This window comes from Aulonocara stuartgranti (assembly GCF_965226115.1).
Source record: "Aulonocara stuartgranti genome assembly, chromosome: 17".
NCBI classification, from domain to species: Eukaryota; Metazoa; Chordata; class Actinopteri; order Cichliformes; family Cichlidae; genus Aulonocara; species Aulonocara stuartgranti.
In genome coordinates, this window is record NC_138953.1 from 7,414,999 (window position 1) to 7,442,076 (window position 27,078).

Here is a 27,078-nt window from a genome sequence, read left to right on the forward strand (position 1 = left end):
AATCTCTTTCAAAGGGTCAAAACGCAGGGCAATGTGTGTGATTGTTAAACTGGGTGTCTTTAGCTTTTGAAAAGCATATGGTTTCTGTGAAAAATAATTACGCTTGAAGAGCAGAGAAAAGCAATCCTCATAAAATTACACATTATAGTTCAAAACAGCATAATATGGTATAAGGAACCTCTTGATCATAAACTGAGACTTTTCTGCAATTAGCTTTCTATTAATGCTTTAGTGACTGTACATGATACACTGATTATTTTTCAGATTAATAATAATAACTAATAATAAATAAGATGGACTTTTAACACAGTGTCTATTAAAAATAAATACATCCCTTGAATTACCTCTAGTCGACAGAAGATTTAAGGATCTTTTCACCAAGTGAACTGTAAAGCCAATGTGATTACAAAATCTCTTCCACATCCTCAAAGGTTTGTTCAGTGTAACTGATAAGCAGTATAACTAGAAATGACGGGAGATTAAGAAGTACATCCGTTGAATAAAGAATCCCTCTTAGATAACACTCTTAGCCTCTGAAATTATCTGTTATCATGGAACAGGGCCAAGCACATTTGTCTGCAGAAGAGCAAACACATCGATGGGATTAGAAGCCTGTCAAATGTGACGTTAATATGTTGCTCAGGTGAAGTAACACGCTAAAAGGAAATGTTGAGAAACTTCATCCACAAAAAAGGTTTGACTCAATTAGCGTTTTGTGTTGTGACACCTTGCTGGTCACAGTGCAATCTCACAGAGAGACTGAAGCAGAGCTGAGTACTGTAAAAATAAGCAGAAATAAGAGCCCGTTTGACAAGTCCAATGTCTGTCTCAGAGCAAATAAAGCACTCGCTCCAATCTGCTGTCTACCTCTCACTGTGATGGTTCCACAAATACAGGAGAGCTGCAGGCTAGGAACTATTGGAAAGCAGCAGTATGGACGTGGTTGGTTACAAACTTACGTGAGTCTTCACTCTGGGGTAAACCAGAGGGGGCCTTCAGTAAATACATCTTGACTTGGCAACACTCCTCCATGTTTATTGGGTTTGACCCCCACTGATTGGACCTCTACACCCAAACAAGGGAAAAAACCCAATAATCTTTCCCACCTCAGGGGCAAGTACACTTTACCCCTTCCCTAGCTAAAGTGGTCAGTATCTTATCAAAAAAAATAACAGCACTGAAAACTGAAGGACAAAAGCAGCTACCACAGAGAAGATCAATTACACATTAAAGTCTGAGTGCAGTGATGGCTGACTGGGCTCAGCAGCATGTTCCCCAGCTGAATGGCATACATGAATAAGATCATAAAACTGGCATCAATTAGAAAGAAAAATAAAAGCCAAAATGATAATCAGTTTTTACGGAGTACAATTTGCATTTGCTGATGATCTTTTTATGCATAGTATAGTAATATTAACCTGAAGAGATAAAAATAGATTATTCTATTGGATTTAGGTCAGGCAGGCATGGAGGCCGGTCAGTGGTATCAATTCTTTCATCCTCCAGGAACTGCTTACATACTATCGCCACATGAGGCCAGGGATTATCATGCACCAAGAGGAATCCAGGATCCACTGCACCAGCGTAGGGTCTGACAATGGGTCCAAGGATTTCATCCTGATACCTAATGGCAGTCAGGGTGCTGTGCCTAGCCTGTAGAAGTCTGTGCGTCCCTTAATGACAGACCACCAAACTGGTCAAACCGAATAATGTTAGTTATTCACAGCTTCTCCAGATCCTTTCATGTTTTTCACATGTGCTCAGGGTGAACCTGCTCTGTGGCGGTATTGTAATTATGGCATTGTAAGGGAAATGCCAATCGGACTCCATCATCCAGGGCTGTGAGCCCTCTATAGGATGTTTGGCTCTCAGTTCACTCCCTAATGAAGTCTGTTTCTGATTGTTTGGTCAGAGACATTCACACCAGTAGCCCTCCTGGAGGTCATTCTGTAGGGCTCTGGCACGGCTCATCCTGCCCCGGCTCTTGTACAAAGTAGAATATACTGATCCTGCTGATGGGTTAAGGGGCTTCTTTGGCTCTCTCCAGCTCTCATAGAGTAACGGGCTGGCTCCTGGAAGCTTCTCGATGCTCTTGAAACTGTGCTGGGACATCTGAGTCAGTGACATCTCAAAACACGTGCTCTGCTCCCTGAGACATGAGTTTGCATGAGTTTGATTTTTGTTCTGTGCTATGCAACATTTCATCACCTTTCTGCTCACACACTTAACTATACGCACTGTTACTGGTTTAAGTTCCTCTCTTATATTCCTTTTTATTTAAACACACAATCTTTTATTTGAATTTTGGAGTATATTTGTTGTCTCTGTGTGTCCAGTCTGTGATATTACAAACTCACTACAATCACAATATCATTGGAAATAATGTAAAGGTATCACGGAAGGATCAAGGAAGCAAAACTGTTTCATATCTATAACAGTGTGAATGATCATTATTTTATAGAGTTTAGCAGTTTAGGCTTGAGTTCTCAACAAAAACACACATTTTGCCAGTATTACCCAACCCAGTACAGGTGGGGTTCATGAAGGTTATAAAAACTATTTCCCTGTAGAAGATAAACCACAGACACAAGACCTTTTATTGGAAGGGAATTCTATCCTGACCAAAAGGGACGCCTCTTTGTACAATATCATTGCGTTACCATTGTATTATATTGAGCAGGACAAATACATTACTATCTAAATTTCAAAAGGTTGCAAAATGCAGACAGAAAAACAGAGCAGTATGCTCCTACAACCACCTGGAAAGTATTGCGAGCTGCCTGAACTGACTGGAGTTTGTTAATAAACATTTAAATCAGACAATTATGAAGGACATTCAAAAACAATGAATTGACGTATTATGGTAATATGCGTCAGTAGTCATGTGAAATGGAGGTTTTGTGGAAGTACAGATGGATCAAAAGTTGAGTGGAAATTATAATGCCTGACAAATGTCACCAGAAATCATTTCCCATAACCTGCCAGGCTTTCCGAGCTCTGTGGTATAACCGCAGCTCATTACCCTTAGACAATCAAAACTTGGCATTTGTCTTACATGTACCAAAGATGATTCAGCTGAGATGATTTAGCTGAGATGATTTGAGTAGGAATCACCGTTGAGTTTGTTTTAGTTCCATGGGTTGAGGCTCATGGAAAGCCAAAGTAAAAATACCCAGAGCTCCCACATATTTAAGCTGTTTCAACATTTGCGAGGCCCGTGGTACGCTACAGAACGGAATGTCCAAACAAACACACACACACACACACACACACACAGTGAAGGTTTGTCTGAATTTATGTGGCCAATGACTTGACCCACCACTGCCTTTTCCAGAAGAGGAAAAATGCATATGGTGCTTTAGGAGTGCACGGCCGCGGACGAGTCAAGAAAAGATGCTTTGGGTGACTCATGTTTAGTTGAAGCTATTGCAAAGGCTTTCCCCTCGCTCTCTTTCCTCCCACACAGGGAGTCCTCTTAGTGTATGGTGCTGGCCGACTGGGAGAGAGGAAACCCGAGCTAAAAGGTCAGGAAAGCCACAGACGCGAGGAGGGAGGATAGAGGCAGTCAGAGAATTTGAAACTCGCTGGACATGAGAATCCTGAGTGACAAGAGTTGGTTCGTTAAAAATCCTTCCTCCACACATTTGCCGATACTGTTAATTTTTGTTCAGGCTATTAATGTTCAGAATATTTGCATGAAAATAAAGCCAAATTTAGCTGCAAACTTATATAACCACAATATTTGGCCACTGTCTGACGCATACTGTCTAGATTGTAAGAAAATCTGTTGATAGCTTTTCATTTCTGCATTCTTTGCATTGTTGAGGTGTTCCAGCGGTTGTTCCTCTTTGCTCCGTCCAGAATACTAAAAAGAGTCTGGAAACACAGTGCGTTCTGCAGAAAGAAAACACCATACACACAGTTACACCCACTTTTTCCAAAGAATGCAATGGATGTGATCCGAAAGGGGAAAAAATTACAGTTTGCCAGGCAAACTATAGACAAACTGCCCATTATAAGGGATTTCCCAAAACAGCCAACAGCATGTGATGTATGGGAGGGGCTGGTATGGAAAACTAGGAAAAGGAGTATGTGTTTTAATCTTAAAAAGGAAAAAAAGACAATATGGGCCAAAAGGTTTCCCATAAATGTTAATGAAGGGCTTTCCCAGAATTTTTTTTTTCCCTTCTTTCAGCATGAAACAAGAGGTCAGGTGCTAATGTTAACCAGCAGGGCTGGATCCAGGAAACTGCCTTTCAAGTGTAATAGACCATGTGGAATTAAACATACTGCAGGGATTTAGCAGTTAGGTAGTTAACTTTGCATGCATGATGATGTGCTAAAAGAACAGGACAGGCCTCACCAATAGAGGCACACATGTCTGACGAAAATCAATGCGACCGACTCATTTTTATTTACAAAGCCTTTTGCACAAAGGTAAACTTCTTTCGATTCAATTTATACATTGAAAAAGCACCTAGAGTAAAGACTCTACAATAATAGACAGGACAAAAGACACACTGTGGAAGAGAATCAAAGATAAATAACTAATTTAATAAACAATGGTCTGTGAGAGAGGTGTTATGCTAGCGTATGACACCAAGATTGTTACTAAGTTTGTCTGTTGCCCATCAACAAACATGCTTTATGTAAGGTATGCTGCAGTGCATTTGCAGGTATGTGCAGGTATCTTAGATTGACAGAAATCAATCAAGAATGACTTTTTCTGTTGTCCATAACTGCTTAGCCAGTTACAATTCAGTTTTTGTCATAGTCAATATCGCCTTCAGGATTTATTCAAGCAAACACTATGCAAGTGCAGGCCCAATGTAGTGAAAGCAACTTCAGCTCATCTCTGCTGTCAACAGAAAAGCTCTACATATCAATTCTCTGAAACAGCTGAAGGCTAAATCCAACAAATCATCTGTGTTTTGTGGATTCTGTTGCGTAGCCAGAAAATATATGCACAAATATGATCCTGCAGGCTATGAGTCTGCAAAGTTGCACCAGCCTGATGTTTTTTTTTTCCTTTTTTTTTTTTCCAATTGGCATTGGAAAAAATGTGATGTCTTCATCTCTGTGCATATCAATGTAGGAGTTATTGTACAGCAACTATGCCTAAAGAATAGCAAGGAAATCAAACTGTAACCAAATCAGAGGAAATGCATGGAATGGATACTGACAACCAACCAACGTGGTCAATCACAGGTTATTTCTCATTTAAATAAATAAAATACAAATGTGGTCTCAACTTTGAGCACAGTTTGATCATGTAAGTTTAATATAAGTGTATAACTTTTACTAAAATGATTGATTCTTGTGAACCGTGGACAGACGGACAGATTACAGACACAGTAAGCCAAAAAATGTCAGAAGCAGCGTTTCCTTTTGTTGTGATAACTTTCATATTGAGTTCACAATGAAGTAACAGAAATGAAATGTAGGATCTACTTCCCAGCTAAATGTCATCACAGTGGGAGACTACAGAGACAGCTATACTCATTAAATGTCGAGCACTTCTTTTTAACATTTAAAAACCCCACAAATCCACTTTCAGTCTACAAAGTAGTATAAGTAATGTAACCCGTGTAACAGTGTGTGGTCAGGACAGCTCAGTCTGTTCACCTGAGGTTTCCCAGTTCTGTAGAATCAGGAAACTGTGGAAAGTTAGCTAAAGTCAAATCCTTTTCTTTGTTATTCATTAACAGGTTTTGTGCCAGCTCAGTTTTTATGCACTGTACGTTTGATCTTTGACTCGTCTACTGCTCTCGACTGTGTTTTGATAACTTTGCACATTTGGAATCTGCTTCTAAATAGGACCACAATCAAAAAAGTGAAAGTTGGTGGTTGTTACATTTCAAAGGGTCTAACTTGTAATTTAAACAAAATAATTTTATGTTTCTATAGTGAATGTAATAAATTATGCACAAACTGTATCAAATTCAACAACTTACACTTAAGTGTGTATCCTTTTCAGCCCGTTTGGCCAGTGGCCTTTCTGTGTGGAGTTTGCATGTTCTCATGTTTGGTGGATGGATGAACAACTACGCAACAACTATGTGAATTTTGTTATAAATCCACTTGATTGAAGGGAAAAAAACACACATGACAAGTTTTATGTTAACCAGACTTATTAAAGAAGCTACATATTATAAAAATGAAGATTCTGAACCTTGAATCATGCAAAGCTAGACCGGTAGTCCAAGAATAAAAATGTCGAATCAGAAAACTGATTCTGTTTAAGATTGGCATTATAGAGGCTCTAGCTAATTAAAGATAATTAAGCTGATACTGTCCATCCATCCATTCGCTTCCGCTTATCCTTTTCAGGGTCACGGGGGGCGCTGGAGCCTATCCCAGCTGTCATAGGGCGAGAGGCGGGGTACACCCTGGACAGGTCGCCAGTCTGTCGCAGGGCCAACACACAGAGACAGACAACCATTCACGCTCACATTCACTCGCACGTTCACACCTAGTGACAATTTGGATTTTCCAATTAACCTATCCCCACAAGCTGCATGTCTTTGGACGGTGGGAGGAAGCCGGAGTACCCGGAGGGAACCCACGCAAACACGGGGAGAACATGCAAACTCCACACAGAAAGACCCCGGCCTGATGGTGGAATTGAACTCAGGACCTTCTTGCTGTGCGGCAACAGTGCTAACCACCGTGCCACCGTGCTGCCCCCTAAGCTGATACTGGATAAACAAAATAAAACTGTCCCAGACTTTAGTTGTTGAGTTTAGAGGCCTTTATTCATTTGAAACTAAAAAAATAATCAAAGCAAATCATTTCGATGGAAACTGTCAGCTGACGTTGCACTTACTTTGTGATATTACTCACTTGCCTGCTACCCTGAGAGTGAGTCTGATGTCTAGCTGACCAGTAATCCTGTTATTTCTCCTCACAGACACCACAGTTATTTAGCTAGCTAGTTAGACCCGAGTCTTTGGCAGCCTCCTTCTGCTTTCCTGTCAGAGATAACAGCCTGCCAGCAGTCAGCCTGACTAGCTATGTCTTTGAAGCACCACATGTAACCCATCTGTGTGTGTGTGTGTGTGTCTGTCTAGGAGAGCCACAGCCACTCCCCACCTCACCTTAATACTGCTGAGGCATGGGCTCGAAAGGCCACAGAGATCAACTCTTGCCCCTGGGCCTCAGTGCAAAAACATCACCAGTGCTGCAATGCAATGAAGTGAGACTGACAGTAATGGAAACAGCATACTTTTCAGACACCGCAGGGAATAGCAAACATCTCCATGTCCTGGACAACAGGACATCTCATCCGTCACGATATAAACGGGCAGGTTTCACAATGATTACATTACATTACACATAATAAACAGTGAAGTCTGAGCATTTTTAAAAGATAACAAAAACATAATAAAAATAACAAACTCATTAGATTGTTTCAAAAGCAACCAGGATATTATGGCATGGTTTATTAGTGTTAGGTTATTACTACACAGTTTACTTGAGACGTACAGACATTCCTCACACTCATTTCTGAATTTTGTGTTGCATATTGATCACCGTGTGATTAAAGGGGATTCAAAATGTCTTAACTTCCCAAAGAGATGTGGAACAAATATATAAATTCTAATCATCTTTTTGCTAATATCACTTTCAGACAATAGACCATTCTGGATTTATTTTGTGTAAACTGCAAATGTGTCTTTTGTGACATCTGTCTGTGTAGTTCTTACTAATATCTGAGATTGCAGTTTCTCTGCCTATGATGGTAGAAAAATTGCCAAGTAAAAATTATTGGTCAGTGGGTGACATATGTTCAACTTTTGATGACATTAGCGTCAGCTGTGCCGACCAGACAGGCCCCCCTAACATGGGTTTAACCTTAGACAGCCACCACAAAGTCACCGATTGGTTTCTATACTTTTCTTGTGTAGCTTTCAGATTCTCTCTCTCTCTTTTTAAGCATGTCTAGATAAGCCCTAAAACATTCGGTTTAATTTATAAAATGCTGTATGTAATGAGACTTGAGACATATGACCATGAACTCACTAAGTCTGTAAATCAAATGAGAAGATGGTTAATTCTCTTATGGATTTTTCAATAATCACAATTCTTTTTGTGACCAGAGGATTTGCAGGTTTAAAGCACTTGCTTTACTTTTTACACCAGAAGGCTACTTCCATCTTTTACCTGTTTAATCACCCGTCCTGACAGGATATGTTCTGCAACACTTCTCTTGTGATTGATTAATAAGCGTCCCCTGGATTTACTGATCCAAGGGACGCTTCCATAACAATAACAGCTGACATAATCATGCAGCATAGGCAGCAAGTTTTTTGCTCAAGTGAATTTACAAGCAGAAATGCCAAATGTTCTCGTTGTCTTGGGTTTAAGCTTCTCAGAAGTTGTGATACATCGCTCTCTCCTATATAATAATATACTACTTTCTTTTTTCTTTTTTTTTGGAGGGGTTGGCATAGCAACACTTTAGATTTGATAGACTAAACAATGAACCGATCACTAAAGAACCCACGTCAGATTTAAAACTACAATGTAAATAAAACAGTGTTGGAAGTGAAGACCTGACATGTGCTACAGCTTGACTGCAGATTAGAGAAGCAGCTTAAAGGTAAAGAAGCGTGTCACTCTCTCCCCCTCCTTCACTCTCCGTTACAGAAGTCGATAGCTCTTCGAGCTCCCCTTCAATCTGATAACATATAGAGCTGCTCGGAAGCTCTTAAACTTCACCATATTTCACATTCTCGGGATTCTGAATGGTGTGACCTCATTGGGTGAGAAGAGCTGGTAGGAAAATAGCCTCGGGCAGATTCTTTGCTTCAACATGGAGACTTAAGCTAACAAAGAATGCATGACTATGTGCAAACTTGACTGAGGTATACTTGCGAGTGAAAACAACACACTTTCCTCCGAGAACGCGTCGTCACTTCTTTGAATACACCAGCTTGTAGGAAATATAATGTCAGTCGATACTTGTTTACATTTTTGTAAACTGGCACTGAGAGAAGCAGCAGCTACTTTCGGCAGCTACCTTATTCACAAGGTCTCGTCAGGAGGGGACGGTCCACATGTTTCACTTGTATTTTTACACCGACTGTTCCTTATGGTGCACCCCCAAAAAGAGATCTGTCTCTACTCTGAGGATTGAACCATGCGCCCTAACAAGCTGCACCTCAACCAGACCCATTTTGGTAGCGATCACCGATCATCTGTATATTCAACCATTCTTCTTGCTGTCAAGAGTTAATTAGGAAGAAATCCAAGCTGCAGTTTTGGACATCTGGCATGTGACATCAACAAGATGAATGGCGTATGGAAAATGCACTGCATTTAAATATTGTGTTTAGAGTCAAGACATTTTACACCGCAAGCTTCATTCACACAGCACTTTTTCTGTCACACTCAACAATGAGACACCGGGATCAGTTTTAGTGTTCAGTATCCTGCCTGTGGCTGCTTTGACATGAGGATTAAAAGAGACGGGATTGAACCCAGATGGAGGTGGTAGGAAGTACAAGTGCATGAATGAGAATAGGAAAGGAAGGAGGATGAGCAGGAGGCAGTGGTAGCTGAGCAGCTCTGATGGCAAGAAAGCAATTTTATGGAGCTCTGCTTTATGGAATCTTTATGGAATACAGAGCAACCATTAGGTTTACTAATCAAGCCGAGTGTGCGTCCCCGTGCGTGTGTGTCTGTTTGTGTATGCACGTGGTGAGTGAGCTGCATTCCTCTCACTGAAGCAGGTAATTACTAGCTGGTGATAAAAAGAGGAGAAGGGGGCATTGTGGGATAGCTGTGGTGTGAGTCGCCATTTCTACCAGAGCTTATTGAATGGCTGGAGGTGGACATGATTAACTACACAGCTGGAAGCTCAGGTATGCACCGACACACATGCTGACACACATGTGCGCACACAAACCCACACAGGCACATGCTTCTTCCACACAGCGACATGTGTACAAAGTTATGTGAAAGTCGATGTGAAAATGCTTAGAAAATATCTAAGAAAGTATGTATACACAACACGTCACGTCATCTAAAGTGTGCAGCGTACACATACACAAGCAAAAACACAATTTGGAATATATATAGTCTTTTACGTAACATGAGCAGCCAGAGGGTCTGAACCACAGGTTCCTGTTAAATTCTCAGTTCTTTTGACCTTTGGGCTGAAGGAAGGACAACACTCTGTGTATAAATGCTCAATCAACAATCATTTTATTCCATACAACACTTTTGAGCGCGGGAGGGTGTCCGCCTGATCTCAAAGTGTCTGAGCGTTTCTCACATTCTTATACCCTCAGCCCCCCTCCAAAGTCATAAAACCTAAACATCCACATTCTTTCTCTCTCTCTCAGTGAGCCTAAGCTATGACCTTGGCTTCCTGTGCAGTATGTTCTGTTCTTTTCTAATCAGACAAATAAAGCCATGATTCTCTGAAAACAATATTTCTTATAACTCAGCAGTATCATAAAACAATATCATCCATTCACAATAAATCAGCAGTCTAATGTAATACAAATCAGTTTAATAAATGTAATAGTTATCACCTTTTTATAAGTCAGGAGAATAATGCAAACTAAAACTACATAATTTCCCAATCTTTAATTAGGGGTATAACGTAGCACAAGATAATAAAATAATCTCACACTCCATACAGGGAAGCAGAGAAAACAAATGCTGCAGGATGTCCTTTCAGCATAATTGATGCATTTCCCAGCCACAAATACCGACGTTAGCCTGGGATGCTGCAAAACAGATTCACAAAAACCCAACCTGTGATTTTACCTTATAAGGGATTGAATGTTTAGTGCTAGGTTGTGTCTATAGTGTATGTCTGGGTGAAAGTGTGCTCCGAGAGCTCGGTTTAAGTTCAGGTGAGAGCATTTCGCACAGCAGGTGAGTCTCTTATCATCTTGAGATGGCGCTGCTGGCTGCTTCAGGGGCGGTTTGGGAAAGCATTAAGAAGATGAACAAAAACAATTCCACGGTTACCACATGGTCTAACACTGTTCCACTGCTCCGGTCTATGCCAGCAGCACACACAAACAGGACCGCCTGGTGGTAGGTCTGAAGTGGAACATTGTTGTAATTCTAGCAGCGTCAAACCCAAAGCCTCTTTTCGTCTGCAACTCTTGAAGATTCTGCACCATTACAGTTAATATAGACACAGCTGTCTGCTCCATCCCTGCTTGAGAAAACAGTTTCGCACTCCAAGCATCACAGGAAAAAAAGCTTCTCTGATCATTGTCACAAGCCACCATCGCTTCTGTTTTTTGCAGGGGAATTTTTTTTAAAAGGCTGCCCGGCTAAAATCAGGGGTTCAAACATGCTCAGAATAGTAATTAAATATCACACTCCTCTTTCTAAAAATATATTGTCCATGATTAAGTTTAAATGAAGTGCTGCTACCAATAAAGACATCTGTTAGCGTAGAGGTCTTGACACATACTTTCTCAGTTATAACCTTGCCAGTTCAATTTCTTGTATTCTGGCCTTGGCTGTTTGTCTTGTTGTCTTATCTATAGTCAATTACACAAAGACAGAGCAAACTGCCACAGATTAGCAGTAATTCAATGCTGACAAACTTTAGACAAGGTGACTTCACAAAAAAAAAAAAAAAAAACATTGCAAAAAGAAAAAATCTGCATTTTCTTTTTAAGACTGGGACTACTAGAAAATTCAGATGTCATCACTCTTCCTTGCTGTTGCAGAGCAAAGCTAAAGTGAACCTATAGAATGTAGATCTAATTATGGTGGTTCAGACACAGCTGCAGAGCTGAAACTGAATACTGATTAAGCCACCCAAGTGCTTTAATAAACCCAACATATGAACGAGAAACCTAAAGTTCCTTCATTACCACAAACACGCAAGGTCAAAGCATGCACAGAGTACTGCGTTATGGGGCAAGGCCGACAGTTTGACTTTAAACTCACGTGCAGAAAAGACAAACAGCAATTCAGAGAAACAGTGCAAGCTCACACAGCTCCTATAATGACTCAATATACAGTCCAAGTGCCCTATCAACAGCTGCTGAGCTACATACGCAAGTATGCTGACTTCATGCCAATCATAAGAGTAATATCTCACTTTGGAGTCACCGGTCACAGCCAGACATGATGACAAATAGCTTGGTGAGTGCTGAACAAAGACTGTTCATTTAGGGTCCCCAGCTAAGTTTAGCCTCTGCTCAGGGCATGCGGCCATTGGACTAAAAGCACCTCCGTGCACGGTAGCACACATTTGACATACTTTTTCTACCCTCTCACCAGCAGTGACACCACACGTGACTCACAGTGTTTGATTTCAGATGGTTGGAGTGACAGAGGAGAGCGGTGCAACAGCTGACGCAAAGCTGATGCATAGCAGAGCCGCTTCATCAGGGGCGTTTCCGGGATTTTTTTTTTTAGCATAGTTAGCAATATTCAGTCCAAAATATTTAATAAGTATAGAAAACTGGTTTATAAGCCACAATTTCCAAGCTATGCAACCTTGCCTCCTATTGGAGATTTATCATGTGAAAAGTAGGAGTTACAAGTTCTAATTCTTTTTTTAATTAGCTTAAAGTTCACAGGTTGCATATTCAAATTTATTGAAAATAGTTAAAGTAAATGTGCTCATGTGAAATGACACTTTTTGAAATCATATACACGATATTATTGGGATATAATTATATATAGCTTTCATCCAGTAATGTTGGGAATTGTCAGATTAACGGGCGACACACACGCAGGCACGCGCACACACACTACCATCTGTTCCCCTTCTTGACACTCCCCTGAGCTTCATGCAATAAAAAGCACTTTACAGAAAATGTTTAAAGTGTTCATATGTATTAATAATATTTAACTCGTAGACTTTTTCACAACAACAAAATGTTGCTTTCTCCAAACTGAAATTTTTTGTCAAATAAATTTCCAGAATCTCCACACTTCAACTTCTTGGCTGACATGTTGCTACAGCTGTAAATTATGTTTCTGCACCACTGTAAGAGATCACTGCCAACACTTGTATCAACAATCATTGTTTAGGCTGTGAAGTATTTCAGTGGTAGCACTGAAAACAAGCCTCACTCCCATTCTCTGTCCTAACTGTATAGATACCAGATTTGCAGAAAATGACAGGAAATCTGAGGAAAAATGCAACAAACACGTGGACTCCGTCTAGAGGTCCCCGGACAGTGGGACCTTTCGACTGGAACACCTGTCTGTGCTGTTGTATTATCCTCTCCATCTTTAATTTATCATTCCTGTGCAGTTAAGCTCTGAGTTCAGATGGCTGAAATGATGAGTTCAGACCGTGGCTTATCCCTGTGACTAATCACGAGCCTGCTGGTTCAGTTCCACTTATTCCATCATTGTCTCCAAAGACACCAGAAACCCCTGCTGAGTGGCTTGAAGAATCCGCTAGACAGTTGCATAATACAGCAGATTACAATGTGAAACAGAATAACCACATTGCATAAAGTAAACTGACAATTTAACTGTTGGTAGACACAACATGCTTTTTTAAAATTGAATACACATTTAAGGTTTTAAATCTGAATTTGAGTGCTAACAGCAATTGATGACACAGTGAATTCAATGGAAAGTTTCTATGGTGAGATTGTGCAACCTGGAGGCTGTTCTCTATTCACAAAGAACCCTAAATGAACTTCTGCTCTGAGTTAATGGGCCACGCATGACCAGCTCAGTCCTTCTGGTATAAGCACTGGAAACGAAGACCAAATGTTCTCCTGCAAAGAGTTACTATAAGGGAAAAAGATCTGACGTCTATTTGTACATCATAGCAAAACCTTTCCACATCCTCTAAACTTTGTTTTGATTTTTGCCCCAATCTATTTAGGAGCTTTCCCCAACGAAGCCATCAGCCCTAGTCTTGTTATCATTGAATGATGTCATGGGCCTAATCTGAGATGATTACGCAAATGGTGGAGCGAACTGTGTTTTAGCCAAAGGAAAATGTGGATTCCTATGACAAAGTATGGGAAGAGTGACAAGGAATTTGGCTTCACATTAATCTCTTCCTCTTGCTTTGGAAGCTTTGGATGGACACCAAATTGTTCCATTGTAAATGCTCAGCGTGGTTATTGTATTTCTCATAACAAAAGTAGATTCTTTCTAAAGGCATTGGCAAAGAAACAAAAAGAATGAGTCAGACACGATGGAAGGGGTTGCATGCAGAAAGTCATTCTGTGCCAGAACAATCAATGCAAGGCACTCGTGCTCTCTTATGTTCCATTAGTCATTGTCTGAATGGGAATGACAATTGAAGAGGAAGAACGTTGCCGTTTCATTAAAGCAGTTCCTCTTCCATTACACATAAACTTAGGTAAACAACAAGGGAAAAGTGAGCAATGAAATGTGGAATTATATGACAGTCATATAAGTCAGATTTTGCTATTAGGTGTAAAATCACATGTTTTACATTCCTTGTGTTTGGTACACTGCAGCTTGTAGCTGTTCCAGCATCTTGAGTCTTTACTCCTTACCCGTTCCATAAATTGCCAGTCTAGTGTGCGTTAATCCTAACTAATTCTTAATTATTGAAGAGCCACTTGTGGGCCACAGTTGAAGATGAAGTGTAATCAGTATGTGACATTATTAAATCACCAGAATAATCATACCTCAGTGTCTGCTTTACCTCTTTGGCTCTGAGATAGAAAGTTAAGCAGCTCTTAGTCCAGCTTCAGCTCTATCATGCAAACATGAAGGTAAATTTTCTTAGAAATGTCCGGATGGTCCCTCTAACAAGGCCGTAACGCTAAACTGTTTCTGGTACAGTTAAGTCTCAGAGTCCAAGGTTAAACTTGTGAGACCAACATTTAACAAGAGTTTGAGGTGAGATTGTGTGGATGTGCATGTGTCTTAAAAGGATGGACTAAAACTCTTTAAAAATGAATGATCACTATTTAGTGTAACTTGTGCCACCTTTGACGAGGTATTCCAAGATCACATAGCTTTGTTTTCAGGGATTGCACGATGAAAATGATCAAGGAAACAGTAGGTGTACCCACCATTCATTCCTAATCTATGAGTGTGTACGAGGAGGCCATAGATACAACACTGAGTCATGATCCATTCTAGCACCAGAACCTTACATGGTCAATCTGTCTCTTTATGCATCTCGCAGGAATGCCGGCTTGTGCAGAGCAGGTGAAGGCCAAGAGCTCTGTAACATTCTTGAAGAGACCTTGATGCCACACTGCCATGACAAATCATTCCTACAGGCCTCAGGCATGACTTTTAAAGCATGAGGTAACTGTAGAAATCGGGTTATGGGCGTGGGATCTAAGGGCTTATATATGGTTCAAGCACAGATGATTTAACATAAGCCTATTTGATCTGTGAGGCAAAGACAATACTTTCATTTATTTGAAAGCATACTCAGTGCTCCTCCTAAATGTCTGACACAACTCTGAGCTTCGAATTTACATAAATTTTAAAGTCAAACTGAAATTTATATGCATGCACATTTTGAGCGCTTCTATGGCAGCACTTAGTAGATGAGCTGTGAACTTCTCCAGTGCACACTGACTGGAGCAAGTCATAGTCATTACGACCTGTGAAGATGTTTTTTTTTCCCCTCTACAGTAAAAGGGGATTTTACCACTGATTCATGTGTATTCATTTATTCTTTTCATTCAGTCAGTGGCAGCTCTGGCATACTCACGGCTCTGTGGGTGGCCCACTGAGGGGTCTAGCTAGCATCACCGGCTTCTCTCTTTTGGAACAGCAGCTGTTGATACCAAAAGTCTGTCAAAACTCACAAATCATCAGGTAACAGCCTATGGCAGGGGTGTCCAAATCCAGGCCTCGAGGACATCATTTGATTCAGGTGTGTTGACCCAGGGTGATATCTAAAACCTGCAGGCTGTTGAGGCCTGGAGTTGGTCACCCCTAGCTTATGGGGTTCTCTTAAAAAAGTAAAAACACCTTTTTCCTATTAAAAACAAATCTGTTACAAATACTCATTTCTTATATGAATTTCGCTACACATTGACTTTGAAAACTGTGTAACTGTCAAAGACAGAAGTCTCATAATTTAGCAAAGTTACACAATCTTTTTGGATTTAGTTATACTAAATAAAATCTGTGCTACAATGTAGCTTGCCATCACCAGTGTGTGAATGTGTGTGTGAATGGGTGAATGACTGGATATGTAAAGCGCTTTGGGGTCCTTAGGGACTAGTAAAGCGCTATACAAATACAGGCCATTTACCATTTACCAATAAGACTGCTATTAGTTTGCATTTGAATGGGCTCCAATTGGCATTTAAATACAGCCTGTTTGTGATAATATGGCAATTAACTGTGAAAATGGTTGCCAGATTGTTACCATACACAGATATTAATATTCAATACTTACATTCAGAGTTCAGCGAGTGTCTCAAAGATTTCAAACAGAAATCTCTCTGAAAATACTGATATAATTACTCCAAGACAGCAATTTAATTGTAAAATAGGACAAACAGTGCTTGGCACCTTTGCTTTTACACAAGAATACAACCAGAACACAAGATGAGCTCATTAGTGCAGACTGACTGTGTTTATAAAAGTCTAAGGATGATTGTCGTCGATTATTTGTAGACAGGTTGGCTCTCATCACGTGACCTGAATAATGATCAAGAGAGCTGGTCACCTCAGCTACTTGCAATCAGTTTCCGAATGTGAAAAAAAATTCAATGCAATCACTTGGCAAGCACCAATTTCTCCGACTCACAAGAAGGTTGTCGTCCTATTTTTATTTTAGTCTGACTGACCCATGAGCACTGTTCCAGACATACCCCATCCCTCCACCATGGTAATGGCACTTCCAAATGGCAGTGTCCTTAAAGTACAACGTGTTCTGCCACACCACAAAAACTGTCCAAGAATGGCTCAAGGAACATGACAAAGAGTTTAAGATGTTAACCCCAGATCCCAATGCAAACTCCATATCCAACAACGCCACCCACAAGAAGCAAAGGATCCATTGCCAACATCCACTTGCCAAACACCACAGCACACACACAGAGGTGCTATATCTATGCCCTGATGGGTTTTGGTGACAAAAAAGCTACCAGCATAATATGAGGCAGGTGGTTTTCACGTTGCAGTGGATTTGTGTATCACAGTCACGTTGTTGTAGTAGACAAACTGTGCGGTTTTGCCCACTGTGTCATTATGTCATACAGTTCTTACTTTTACTCTGCACTAAAAGAGTCAAAAGCAATTGAGCCTGAGTCTATAATGTGAAATTGTGCATTTAATTGTAATTTATTATTACTAGACTTTCTCCAGTTTTCCATTTAGTGCGCATATGATTTCTATGAGTGACCTAATGAAATGTCACAGAATGTCACAGAAGACATAAAACAATCTTAAAAAAATAAAAATAAAAAATCAATATCAAAACCGATCAATAGCAAACCTCAGATTGATCTGCCAAGTGTGCTATGAAACAGTAACAGCTAATAACTACCTGAAAAATCATCAGGTTTTTTCCAAATGGCAGTCAAACCAAAACAAATAAGTTTTTCAAACCAAAGGTGTCATTTTTTTCTTGAATATAATCATATAAAAGCAGACATGCTGTCAGAGGACTGGAATGTGAAATGGAGCACAGTGGGAATGTCTCTCAGCTTCTGGTGTGTGTGGGCGTGTGTGTAACTCCACAGGTCTGGCGCAGGACAGGTGTGCTCCTTGGGACATAACAATCCCCCATTATTGCCCAGCTAGCATTCAATTACCATCATGTACTCAATCAGTTGGATGGTAAACAGGTAGAAGAGAACATCCATCAATAATTCTGTGCGATGATACCCGACTCCTGCCAGCTAAACACACACATACAAAAAAAGACCAACAACACTAAGAGTAGAGTGTATTTTTGGAGGACCATTCTATTTTTCCAGGCATGTTTCTGTCATTATCATTCCTGGAGTAGCTCATGTTTGAAGTCAACGGGCTGTAGAACAGCACAGCGCTCAGTCCGCACCGAGTGGGAAGAGATAATGGGGAAACCAGGTGCTATGATTGGAGCTACTCTAGCGCCAGAGAGTGAGAAAAGAGACGGCGAGAAATAAAGAGCAAGGGGCAGAAGCTGCAACAGTCAGAGCTTTCTGACCCTATTGCTCTGACTGGAATACATCTCTGTCTGATTAGTTTTTTATTTCCACTTTCCCCTGTTATCTGATCGGCTGGTTTCACCTACCATGCACATGATACATCCGCCTGTCGACTTGTGTAGCAATGAAGAGAAGGGAAGCTTAAAAAGAAAAAAGAGATGCAGTCATGCCAAAAGCCTTTTTGCTCCTTTGCTCACACTTGCACTTTGACCTTATCAGCCTTAAAAACATCTTCAATGAGTACAGCAAAAGAACCACCTAAACATGTGCATCATTATGGGTCGTACACACCAAGACAATGATCATTTATTTAGTAAAGGGTCTTCAAAGACCACCCCTACTCTGAAACACGCAAGAATTAGAAAAACTGGCTAAACTCTGTTGGATGTTTACAATATTGCCAGACTGATGCATTGATCAATGTGCAGACTGGAATATCAGCCAGCACCAAAACCATCTGCACTTGACTCTGCTTGGAAAAATCCACATTTTCACAGCTGAAGAGGTCAAACAAAAGAAAATGTGAAACAATGTTATCAGGTCTTTCCTACATTTTACTAGGTTTTCTTAAGAGCATCTCATCAGGTTTCACCTGCCAGGCATATTTAAGCCATTTTTTGTGAACACACTGTTTAAAAAAAACTTTATACACCACGTTAAATACAATTAGCTGCTCAACTTCTGGTAAGAAGCTACTCAAGCAGTCATGTGAAAGGGAAAAACTAAGCATACCTCATCATTCATCATTCATCAGGTTGTAGTACGACTTTTAATGTTCATTGAGGTTTGTGGGCATTCACTCGTGCACAGCTCTCTTAAGGTCCCACAGCAATTCCACTAAGTTGAGGTCGGAAGCTTGACAGGACATTGCAACAACTTGATTCTTTTCTTTTTCAGCCAGTTGTGGTTGTGGTTCAGATCATTGTCCTGCTCCTTGACCCAATCTAGGCCAAGCTTTAGCTGTTGGATACATGGCCTCACACTTGGCTCCGCAGTACTTTGGTATATAAGGAGTTCATGGTTGACTGTAAGGTCCTATGGCTGAAAAAAAGCCCAAATCATCACGCCTCCACCACCGTGCTTGACAGCTGGCATGAGGTGTGCTGATATGCTGTGCTTGGTGTTCACGAAACGTGGGACTGTCTCCACTTTAATCTTGTCTTGTGGTTTGTTCAGATGCAACTTTAAAAAGCTCCTGTAACCAAAAAATACTTGTTCGAATCATACTGTCATGAACCCTTAATGTGCTGACTGAGGCCTGTAAAGTCTGAGATCTAGCTCTTGGGTATTTTTCCATGTTTATAGAGGTGCTCACAATGGCTTTTAATTGGTTAATCAATTGTATTTCATTGGCAGCACCTGGCTGCTACTAACACTCTTGGTTCCTATGGAAGCACCAAGTGTTTACTTATTTTTCCACAGGCCTGCACAGAATCGTATGGAAACTTTATTTTTGACATGGCCATATATATTTGTATTACTTTCTCTTCAGATGAAATGTAGGGAAATCAACTACCTGCTTTCTCAGTCTGCCTCCCTGCCAGAGCTACCATATAACTAATGGATGGATGAGACAAAATTAATTAGGTTAAGTCTGCTCATGTGTAGGTACACAGAAAAGTAAACTAGGAGGAGGATGGGGATATTTTGTCTGCGCTTTGTAGGGAGGAATTGCCTTCAAGGAGATATGGGACTGATGTCATCTTCCTGGAGCCTGGAGAAACAATCAATGCATGAGCAAAGGGGAATCCATTAGGAGAAAAAAAAAAAAAAAAAAAGAGGGGGGTGCAGGGGTGATGACAACATCTCAACCGATGATGAGTTCAGAGGGCAAAGTCATGTTACTTTACTGATGACCTCTACTAAAAACAAGCCAAGAGAAGCACTGTTTACAGTTGATGACTGCGTGCAAAGAATGTGCTTGAATGCGTGTGCATATGACACAAAGCATGTGAGTGAGTTCAAAGCTCAGGTGAGCATTTCAAGGAATGACCTTTAATCTTAGCCAACAGGCAGACCCTCACACATTTACATCCAGCTATTCAGTAACAACAGAGAACAGATTCCTATTTCAATTAAGACCAGGTGATTTAATAATACATTACATAATGCTATGTGACAAGAGTTTAATCACTAGATAAAACAGGCATAATCATTGTCATTAGTTCGGGTCACAATTATTAACAGCTCAGAAAATAAGAGTTTGTAAACAAACTCTGAGTGCTACAACCTCAATCACAAAAAAATGTCACAGCTAGGCGCACAACATCGCTGGTTCTCATTTAGCATTCATGAATGTAAAGCCTTTAGTGACACCAAAGCCATTCAGTTTATACATTTTACTCTCCTTGCTATTCATAGTGGATTTGCGAAGTGAATACTGAGTGACGCGGCAAAGTCACATTGGGGGGCTTTAATTATGCTGCGATGAAAGGAAAGCTGGCACAGCAACTGCTCAGAGGTCTGAAGCAGGAAGAATGAAAGTTCAATGGATGTTTCGTGCACCCGCCTAGTTTAATAAGGCAGGCTAATTCAGTGATGCGATATCAGGATTCTAACAAAAATAACATTTTATAGTGAAAAGTGGCAAGACCATTATGTAGCAGGCAACAGAAAGCATTTAGACTTTGTTCAGTTTTTACTTTTGGATGTGTAGACAGTGTCTATTAGGCTCAAGGCAGTCTACATAAAATGTAGCTGAAGTTCATGAAGTATCCAGGACACTGCTTTTGTGATCAATAACCACTCCCAAGGCTCAGACTGTATTGTTATATGTCTATATGTATTAAGAGTTTTGTTCAAGTTCACTTTACTATATGCTGTGGAAAAAAAGCTAACAAAAACACAAGTGCATTCAGAGAGTTGGCAGGAACCAGGTATGAAGGTATTTTTACTGTAATAGTTAAAGATGGCATCACAATTCTGTCAGATACAGGTAAATGCATCTGGTGGGCCACACAGAGAATATTTTTAATGGTCTAAATGTTGCAGAGACCAGCAGAAAAGCCACAGTAAACATCTCCCAACTCCATCATCTGTCAGAAACATTCATGATATACCAGAACTCATACAGAGATGAAAGAAAACTCACACTCTTGTCTTGGGGATAAATCTTAATATGTGAGCCTGAATGTCTCCCAGAGAGCCATCTTCCAGGTTTGACTTAGTAAAGTCAGCATAAAGTATTTGTTCCATAAGTGCAATATCATCATGCCATGGGCTAAATTTCCATCATCATCAAAAAGAAATTTCATCAGAAATACTGCAGCATACGCATGTTAAACATTAAAAGCTCAACATAACCATGTGAAAACAACAACAGACACTTAAGAGTCCAGCTTATTGCTAGTTTACCCTAATGTTCCCACAAGCTACATAAACATGAATTGTTGAAACACTTTTTAAGGCTTCAAAAAAAAGATTTTTAGATTTTTATTTTAATCACGCTATGTTGCATCCAGTTACCCTGTCTTTCGCGGGTCGTCACCCGAGTTGCTCCGTGGTTGCCTGTCAACTACACCAGCATTTACATTATATAATGTAGTCCAACACTGCAGCTGATGATATTACATAGCCAGAGTTAATGAGGCAGATAAATTAGCAGAGGGCCGTGACGCCTCAGGGCAGATCTCTGACAGGAACATATATAGAAGCCACTGATCAGATAAATTGGTATTCAGGTTCATATTGTAACAACACACACACACACACAAACACACAAACATACATACATACATAAGGATGGAAGCAGCAGCTGACCTGAGGCTCTTGGTTAATAGGTCAAACAATACTATTCCAGAGCAGTAACGATGAGGAATTGTGCAGTCTGTTATGGCTGGACAGTACATGCAGATTTCAGCCAAGAGGAAACAAAGCGTTCCCTGGTGCATGCTGGGACACATCAACCTGTGTGTGTCTGGAAGGGATGTCTGTGTGTACTGGTTTGTTTTTTCAGTGACTGGAAGAAGCTTTTGAAAGTGTGTGCTGTTCTTTGGACGTTTGTTTTGGAGATTGGTCTCTTATCTGATCGTTTGTGTGTGTCTGTCTGGTTTTGAGCGCATTTGTGTATTATTCTGTCTGTGCAAGTGTAGAAGACTCCAGTACCATGTAAAGACGAAGGCTCGCAGTCTTGAGCTCAGCACATTTTTAGTACTTCCCCTGAGACTGCTTATGTCAGGACTGTCTGTGTAGTCTACACCACTGGCTTTCAAAGTCTGACAGTGACAACTTCCCTCAAACAAAATGACACACCTGCATCCTCCAGACACAGCTTTGCATTATTTTAGGTTTGTGTCTATACGGTCACACTGGTTTCACGGGGATAAGCTATGAGAATGTCAGTGTTACAAATATATAAGCACCACATTGATAGGACATTCTTGACTATAGTAAAATTCAAACAATGATAATGCAGCATGAGAACAACTGAAGGGAGTAAGCTTCAAGTTTGAAACTACAGTTCCCACAATCCTAACCTGCAGGCACTAATGCAGCCCATTCATTTTCAGCTCATATTTGCTCACATTTTGGCAAATGGGCATTGCTAAAATAATACCAAGTTCAGTATGAGGAATTCCTGATTGCAAAGTATTTAGACACAACTACTTGGTGATTGTTCTGAGCTAGGTTGCACTATGGGGATAGTTCCATGATCAGCAATTCATGCAACAGTAGGAAGTGTGATAACCTACCCTGGTCTATCCTATCACGTGTTTCAACTTGAATTCAAGCAAACTGTGTGTGCTCTTTTTGTTACTCTTTACAAAAACGCCCCATAAAAAAAATACAGTATCAGCTGAGCTCCATCATGTGGGTGTGTTCAGATATGAGTGAGTTAGTACACTGAGCATTCACATGACAGCACTATGGGTTTTAAAATACTGGAACTGCTTCATTAGCTGCGTGTCACAGCTGGTAAAACTGTTCCAAATCCTAATAAGGAGGGCAAATCAGACCTCAGATGTCTGAGAACATGTAGTCTATATTGTACAGTACATATAGGTCTGAATATAACGTTGTTTCCTTCTATTTGTATGTTGAGCTGCACTCCTCTGTCTGACTGGTGGTTAGAAGACAACTACCGAGGTACTCCTGAGTCATTTTTCTATTTTTGCAGCTGCTACTGCTGAGTGAACCTCTCACGGTGGTTTGTTCTCATTATCTCTGGCAAACAAGACGCAAAACATGACCTTGTGTGCTCCTCTCCATCACATGTTCTTCTCCCTTGAAATCACACTTCACTGCATAGGCTGATAAATGACTTTCAACAACTGTTTGTGAACAGATTTCTCAATGTTCCATCTTAAATAAATAAATTTTGCAGCAGAGCTAAAGTCTGATATTCGGGACTGACTGCAGCAGGTGCCGGCAGCAAGTCATAAAAAGAAAATCTCTCTCTTTTATTACGTATGAAAGTTCAATTTTTGCATGACTACTGTCATGCATCTGCCAATATTATGCAATTATCTTGGAATCATCAACCAGACTTTGCTTTAGGATGAAGATTATTTCTGCAGTGTAATTTAAAATGTATTCAACCCGGTGCTATCCATGTGCCTCAACCTTTGCAGCAGAGCATGCTTAAAGGTAAATGGGCCAATTACAACCGTGGAAAGGATGGCAGAATCTTCCTAATAGCTCTGCTGTAATGACACACGGCATTGTGATGTCACCAAAACATTACTAGAGCTACTTGGCTATCAATCAGCCCCGCTAGGTCTCCGCTGAGAATTGTGAATGCGCTGATAAGGCGACCCACATGCATAAAAGATCACAACAAACCTAAATTAGTTCTTCTCGAGCTTATTTGCCTTCAGGCTTTTTGAGTAATCACCACCTTTCAAGTCAATCACAAATCCTCCTGCGAGGCTTTTTAACTAGGACAGTGACTGAGTGTGACGTGCCTGTGATATATACCTTTTAACAACAAAGACAGCAGCACATCACTGGAGCAAAATAATGGAACGTGACTGTAAACACTGACTTTTCAGTTCCTCCGTAGGAAATCATTTAATCAACACTTTATGAGCTGTTTGAATAATTCACTGTTTTGAAGTGATTTTTTTAGGTCATGGTCAAAAGTAAATTACGTGTGTCTGATTCAGGTGCTTTCAAATGTGAGCAGACACTGTTCAAGCAAAATGGAAAGACATGATTAACCACTTCAATGTCGACTCCTGGCCTATTTGAGTTTGACCTTATGTCGTCACTTTTTTCCCGTCGTTTGTTTCTGGAGACAGAGTGACCACATTTGGATCAGAGTGGAGTGTGACGTTATCAGCTAGCAAGTGACTTTGGTTGGCAAAAAAGCCTCCATAGACTACATAGAAGTACCATTTAAACATGGGAAACTAGTGCTACTGATGTGGGGGGGAAAGCTTAGAAAAAAAAGGAGGGTGAGCTTTTACTGTTGTGGCCTGGAATAAGTTGCCCCAGGCTGCACTTTTTCTTCCATTAAAAACACCTTTTCTCCAGTCCTTTCAAGATTAATACCAGAGTTAGCTTCTAGTCAGTTTTAAGTCACTTTTTAATCTTTTTTGTTAGACTTTTTATTTATTGTAAATTTAATGTTTTTATTTGTATTCTTCCATGTTTTATTGCTATTTTGTCATGGTCCTGTGTCTGTTGACTCAGGGCTGTTGTATTAATGACTCTTATCTTGTGTTCTGGTTATGTATTCTGTTAAGGTTTTCCTAATTAGATTTTGGGTTTGTGCTCCCTCTCTTTAGTGTCGAGTCATCCCGTCCCATGTGTTTCCTCTGTTCGCTGTCTGCGTATATTTCCTGTTTTACTTTGAAGGTCTGTGTCTCTTGTCTCGTCATGTCAATTAGGATCAGCTGTGCCTCGCTCCTGTTTTGCCATTCCTCATTCCCCTCCATCTGTACTTATAGTGTGTGTTTTCCTGTGCTCGTTGTCGGTTCGTCTGCGTTAGTTGGTGTTTCTCCGCGTCTCTCTGCCCTCATCCAGTGTTTCTCCCTGTTTGTTCTGTGTTTCTCCCTGTATGTTGCATGTTCCAGGTTTATTAGTTTTTCCCAGTTTAGGTTCATTTCTTAGTGCTGTCCTTACCACCCTCGCTTTTGTTTGTGCTTCACCTATTGTAAATAAAACCCTCACTTGCATCAAGCCAGTACCTGCATTTTGGGTCCTTTTCTCCCACATACCACACGACCTCTGCCGCAGCCGTGACATATTTATTTTTGTCTAATATGTGTTTTTAAAGTGCTTTAAGAATAGTTGGACTGGATTGGAATGAATTAGGTTTGGGCAATCTGTTGCTGCAGCACAGAAAACTAAATTATTTGTCAACTTATTTCAATAAAAGTGACCAACAGCACAGAATGAGGGTCCAATTCAGAGACTTGAATTATCTATTTAAAGTGGCCATGACCAGTTACCAGTTAACAGCTGGTTAAAGGTATCAAGACCTTCATGTAATATCGTGTAATATAAAAATTTACAGTAGTCAAGAAACCAAATGCAAAACAGTTTTTGCACAATCTTGTAAAAGTTTTCATTTTTGCTTCTTGAGAATGTGAACATAAGACTTTGACACCTTTGGGTTATGAACTGGTGGTTATCTTTTGGTTTTATCTTGTGGAAATCACTACAAATTTAGAAAAGACACCCTGCCGCACTAGCACACAGGCACTCAATTATTGCTGCTGACCTTTAAAGCTGATACTGGCAATCATGCTTCCTGGAGGGTTAATGTGCTGATCCAGTCGAATAACCAGCTGCTATGAACATCCTCTGCTGGCCAACAGGATTCCAGTTCCCCAGTCTGCCTCCTGACCCTGCAGCCCCTGATCTGTGATCACCTGCCAGGACTGTTTCCAGTAAGGCAGAGAGACCGGCCAGACTGGTGTGACTTCTCCCCCACAGTGTCTGGTCTAATGACACAGATAAGATGGCACACACACATAAACACACAAGCAAATACATATGTTTAAGTCTATCCCATCAAAAGTCTGCAAAGGAGAAGAGAATTAGCCAATAGCAAACGTGGGTCTGTACAAGGAGCTGCATGAGGAAAAGTTTCTGTTTGTCAATGATAAACTTACAAGCTCAGTGTGTGTGTGTGTGTGTGTGTGTGTGTGTGTGTGACATGCGTGAGGCTTTTTCTTCCCAGTTTTCCGGAAGTCTCCTGGAGCCTCCCACTGCTGTGGGCCCCAGCAGATGACTTCTTATTGTGGGTTTGGAGCCTCAGAGCAATTAGATGAGTTTATGGTAAGCACTAAGAAGCGGAGAACCTTGTCATTCTGTCAGAGCCGATTTCCCCTTCGCGCTAAACACCGACCTCTCCGAGCTGCCAAGGGTGGACGCGGGCCACAGCAGAGATTTAAAAACAACAAAAAAAGGATGTTTTTGAAACCCTGGAGTCAATCAACTTTTACTTCCTGTAGCTGCATTTTGTTGCTAGGTGATTTCAAAAGGCAAAACATGCCTGCTGCTTGCTGAGGGCAGCTGTATTTAATACTTGGTAACAACATTAAGATACAAATTATATGCGCACCAAAATGCACGCATGAATTAAGGAGCATCAGCTGCGGTGAACCACAGCCTGCTGTCATTTTTACTGTGTCTATCATCATATAATCCAAGTATTGTGCAAGGGTGTAGGTATTCACACGCTGCACAGGGAGTCTGTATAAACATACAGCAGCTTCAAAAGAACCCAACAGAGGCAATATAGGATCAGATAAAGGTGAGGTATTTGGCCACAGATTGACACAGGAGTGAAATTCGAAAATTCTTTCCACAGGGAAAGTGAAAACATTATACACAATAGGAGCACTAGCATAGCATTCTCTACATGAATGTAAAAGAAAGAAAATGCAGCACCTCCCCATGCAGTCCCCAGAGCATTTCCCAACACTGTTGATGTCTTTTTTCCAAGTGCAGTGCCAACAAAATACTTCATCTGCTCCACCTCAGAGGCCTGTGTATCCTCCTGAGCCTCTCTACGAGATTCACCTCT

At 40.6% G+C, this 27,078-nt stretch overlaps 1 protein-coding gene across 4 annotated transcripts in view; it reads right to left on the reverse strand.

Moving 5' to 3' along the window:
• ddah1 (dimethylarginine dimethylaminohydrolase 1) overlaps positions 1-27,078 on the reverse strand; it is an 83,118-nt gene that overhangs the window by 32,327 nt on the left and 23,713 nt on the right. The window contains exon 1 of one of the 4 annotated variants that reach the window (XM_082509836.1): positions 25,768-25,951. The exons of the other annotated variants lie outside the window; for them this stretch is intronic. The gene's annotated coding sequence lies outside the window, so the exon portion shown is untranslated. Of the gene's footprint in view, positions 1-25,767; positions 25,952-27,078 lie in introns of those variants that run through there. 4 annotated transcript variants of the gene reach the window in all.